This window comes from Amblyomma maculatum, chromosome 7 (assembly GCF_055883805.1).
Source record: "Amblyomma maculatum isolate TAMU_Amacu chromosome 7, ASM5588380v1, whole genome shotgun sequence".
Lineage (NCBI taxonomy): Eukaryota > Metazoa > Arthropoda > Arachnida > Ixodida > Ixodidae > Amblyomma > Amblyomma maculatum.
Genome location: NC_139350.1, coordinates 847,844 through 852,973, shown reverse-complemented (window position 1 = coordinate 852,973; position 5,130 = coordinate 847,844). Strand labels below are relative to the sequence as shown.

General features: G+C 43.0%; 1 pseudogene; it reads right to left on the bottom strand.

Moving 5' to 3' along the window:
- Positions 1–462: 462 nt before the first annotated feature.
- Positions 463–1,277, bottom strand: LOC146182579 (uncharacterized; annotated as a pseudogene).
- Positions 1,278–5,130: the final 3,853 nt, after the last annotated feature.

Here is a 5,130-nt window from a genome sequence, read left to right as displayed (position 1 = left end):
TGAAAATGCCGGAGACGAATGGGTGTCCTACAAAACAACCACCTTTCCTTTTTAGCCCTGCAGCAGTAGTCAGGTGAAGAGGACCATATAGGCTACCAAGTCATGGTGACAAAAACAATAAGGAAGGCGAAGATCTGCCCCTTCGGGGTGGTGCAGTGGTTACGTCGCTAGAATACTGTTCCCAAGGATGCGGGATTGAATTCCGGCCTTGGTGGCTTCTTTTCGGTGGAGGCAAAAAGCAAAGCGCCCGTGTGCAGTGCAATGTCAGTGCACGTTAAAGAACCGCAGGTGGTCGAAATTTCCGGAGACCTCCACTGTGGCAGCCTGAGTCGCTTTAGCACGTTAAACCCCACAAACCAAACCAAACGAAAGGTCAGGATGTGTAAGTATTGCTTCTCAACTATTGCGCCACACTAACATAAGAGCAGAATCATTGGCTGAACCTCATGGATGCCATTGGCATTAGGTATGAGCCAGCGCTGACTTGGAAAATCGTGACTAGCGAGCAGCCACTAGCTCAGTCTTAGATTTCCTGCTTCCTGTCAATTGCACCATTGGCAGACTTTTCTCCTGCGCTCACGGAGTGACGGCTTGAACGATCCGGACTCAGCACAATGCAGCAACTTCTGGTGCATGAGCTTGTTGACATAGGCTGTAAAGAAGTTTACATTAATACCTGCACAATGCATTTCACTTCACATACCATAGGTTGCCTTTGTCTTGACAGGGCAAGCAATCTCTTCACCCTTCTTTGCTCGCAGCATTTTCCTTTTCCATCTGGCATCCCCACTTTTTGTCACTGCTTGCGACCTGTTAGAATTTTCATTGTGGTGCAAAGCTGCGAGCTGTGTTCTGAAAAATCAAAGATAGAGATTAGCAAATGATTTCTCTGTACAAAGAAGAAGCTATGCTTGGCATTTGCAAAGGGCGAATTTTCGAGCTTTGAATATACCTGCACGCATCATCAGGGGGGTGAATGCAACAGACTTGGGAGCAAACCTGATCAGCAAGCTGTGATAAGACTCAAGGCTGTAGGTTTGGCCAAAAGAAGATAGCTGCTCAATATCTCTGAGCAGCATTTTGTCCGTAGTGATGGCGACGAGGCGCGCACAAGCTGGGGTACCTGGAAATGCGATTTCTCACTACAGTGCATAATTATGCAGCAATTATGTAGCATTACCTGGCAGCAGCCACTTACCATCCGGTAGGTCATCATGAAGGCATCTCGGGTACAAATCCCCATGACCATTATGTACGCTGATGGCTTGGTCGAGCATGCCTAAAAGATGTTTAACAATTTTAGACACAACACACTGGGTGATGCAAAATAGTGACATTTCAATTCCACTGTGACCTGGAAATGAACTTGTACACCACACAGCACAGAAAGTCACACAATCAGCCGCCCAGTAATAGCCATGTCCATTACGAGCCGACAGCCTTTTTTGCATCTTATCCTTTCAAATAACTATCAGGTGGTGCAAGCTTACCTTTGCAGACTTTCTAACCTGACCTGCCCGGCAAGCACATTACAGATCCCTGCAACATTTCTTCTTAATTGTGGCTTCAGGGATACAGATAGAATACTATTTGCGATGCCTACCTGCTTGCCGAACAGATTCTATTTAATTCTTATTCTCCTAATTATTTCAGTTTTATGATAATGATTATTGTCAATACCTGCCCAAAGCAGACATATTCCCTCACAAACTCAACACTGTAATGCCTGCATGCTTAGCAAGGGTTGAAGAGAAATGTGTAGAGCCTATGCACTTTTCCAATTAGTGGTCACTGGGCATCAACATATCGCTCACCGGACTGCTTTGTGCACTTGATACTAATAGCATGGTGGAACCTACAGTGGAGTATTTAGACATTTTCCTCGCCCAGTAAAAAGGATGCCATTAACATTAACAGATACATATGCAAAAAGAAGTATAGAAAGTAAACACAAAGTAATTCACCTGTCGAGCAGCGAGCTAAATAAATGGTCACACTTCAATTAGGACTACAGCACTGTGCTTTGCATTACTATTCAGCACTAAATCCTGCACTTCCACATTTACATAGCTTGTAAGGCTAGACATACTTTGTGCTCGCTGGATGTTCATTCGCAAACGGGATTCTGTTAAGAGTGAAGGTTCTAATTGGTGAGCCAAAACTTTACCCAGTCCCTATTAGCAAGCTTCAAAATGCAAGCATTGACTATATGCTCTGCGCATAATGCAGCATTAAGTCCAGTAATCAATTAACTGTCAACAAAAAACAATAACTCTCAATAAAATGTCTCATACCATACATAAAAAGCACAATTTCACGTGTTTTAAAACTTCAGTTCAGCAATAACTTGAAGGCCAAAACAAAGTATGCACATTTTTCTGGATACATACTTGTTGGATGGCAGGCTGGAAGAGTACACGCTGGCAGATGTAGTACATCTGAGCTGACGGGACCTGAATGTTGATCTGCTTTAGCAATATCAGCGTCTTCTCTGGGCTTGAGCCAGAGAAGCATAAGGCAGCACACAAAAATATACTTCCAAATGGCTTCCTCTTGAGGCCTGGCTGGCTATACCACGTTTGTTCATGCAAGTAGGGGCAGGTGGTGCTGATTGAAAGCAAAGATCCCGAGACTTTAGTGCTGACCTTGCATGGAGCTTGGCACACACCGCACACTTTAAATAGTGTCAGCTCTCAAAAACAATAAACTTCCTCTCCACTACTGTAGATTCAGAAGGTGTTGGCTCAGCTCTGTAAATACAAAACATTAAATGTAATTAGCAGCATAGCAGCCTGGAGTACAAAACACGCGTGATATCGCAAAATTTAATTGACCAGAAGGTGAAGTCTTACATGAACGAGTCCCCAAATTAAAGCTCATACGTTCTGTCGCCTTTCACTGGAGATGGCTCTGGAGCTTCTGAACCAGGTTCACTTCTGTAAATACAAAAGTTGTAAATACTTTGCTTAATGATTGCAGACTGGTGGATGCCGCAGGTTCACGAAGCTAGCTTCGTACAATAATCCTTAGCAAGATACCATTATACGTGCATGCAAACATGAAGTCTTACATGAATGACTCTCCGAATGAGGGCTTGTGTGTGGTTCCACAGTCTCCTGGCAGACATGCAGCTGGCTCAGGAGCAGGATCAAATCTGTATAAGTAAAATCCTGTAAATACTTAGCACAATAATTGCTTATTTAAAGATGTGGCAACATTTTAAGGCAAACAGTCTGGAAATGCTAGGTAAACAAACAGTCTGGTAAGGCTAGGTAAGAGATATAGTTACATCAGTAAAGTACGAACATGAAGTCGTACATGAATGACTCTCCGAGTGAGGGTCCAGGCACTTCATGAACAGTAAGGTTTGGTGTAGAGCCCATACGGGTGCCGTGCCTGCTTTCGACGTCTACCTCATCCTCTACGCCAGACAGAGTGCAGGGAAGGAACTGCAGTGATGGTGACTTCGTCTGTGTTGACATGGAGACCACCCTCTTTAATGCAAGGCCAGTCTGTACACCTGAAAATCGGTGAATAGTGGCCCGAGCTTGTTTTTAAAGCAGTGGAGAGTAGGCTGCATTTCTTTTCAAGTACACATATAAAAAATGATCAAATCAAAATATGATCACTGAAAGAGTTAGCCAGCATATTGCCTTAAAATTTCACAAATGTGATCAGTCTACAACTTCCGTAAAAATGCCTTGGTTTTGCCTGCAAGAGAATAGTTGAAAATTGACTTCAGAATGAGGTGCATTAAAGCTGTTACAGTCTTCCGAGAGCTCAGTGAATTTATTTTCTAACCCTGGCAAATTTCAAGTATCGCATTAACGACTGATCACACAAGAACACTGTGCATTCAAAACATCTGTCAATCACTATAACTAACCACCACTAACTATCACTACCGGTCACTTTCTACCCCTAACCAAAATTCTTCACTGACAAGCTTTAAAGATAAACATAACATGGTCTCCATGGCAACTGCCTTAGCATGAAGCTGAACAAGGAGAGCCAAGATACGTTTCTCACGTGCCTGGCGTGGGTGTCAGGATGATTGACAGCAATAAGTGTGACGGAAGTGTGTGACAGAATCGTGGCCGACCGTATGAGTTGTTAAAGCCTTAGAGAAATTTATGTGCAGTTCTGTCTCGACATGAACCAGAATAACATGTACACAATGTAAAAATGATGCGTACATATGCATACCCTTTTTTTCCCAAAAGCACTGGCGGATGCAAATTATTTAATTTTCGTCTAGATTCTTCCACTACAATTGCAAAAGCCTGTGATAGTGAATACCACATATAGGAATGAGCGCCTACTTTTGGATGGCAGCTTTCGTGCAGGTGCGTCGTCAGTCTGAGTGCCTTTGTCATCATTGACCCTGCAATATGAATGATCTCCTTCAGCAGTTCGGATTTCTGTATGCTGAAAATAATGAAGATCAGTGTAATGGAGGATGAAGACCTAATCTTTTATGGAAGTTACTTGGCGAATCACTCAACGCACCTGGTTTGTGCCATGCAATGATGAAGACAGCATGCCAAAGCCTGGAACATGTTCTGCCGAGATTTCCACATTCGCACCAATTGCAAGATCAAATATCTGATAACCATCCTTCTTTTAGAAAAAATGCCTCAAGATAAAATTTTTTTTGCTCCAAGAATAATTATAGGATGCCTCACATGAAAACCTGCACATGACGTATCACCTCCTTCCTCTTAATTCAGTTCTGCTGCCACAAGAGACTCCTGCAAGATAACACAACAAGTGCCAACCACACCATATAGAGAACCACAAACATAGGTAGAATAACACTTTACATAAAATATGAACTCACACTGTTTCACCATGCTGATAAGACTTTAATTTCTCACTGCTCTAAAATTACCACAGGAGAATGTGTTCATGCGTGACCTGGATTTGTGGAGAAGCCACTGGGTTTTCATCAGATTAGCCGAGACATACAAACATCTCTCTGAAGCTGCTTACTGGAGCACAGAAGACTAACATTCACCATACTGTGCTCGCCGACCACGATGAGTTAGAACAACTTGACTACGCCAAATGTTACCACCAATTACTTGGGAAATCCCCTCATGACTTCAGTAATAACATTTGCTCTCGATA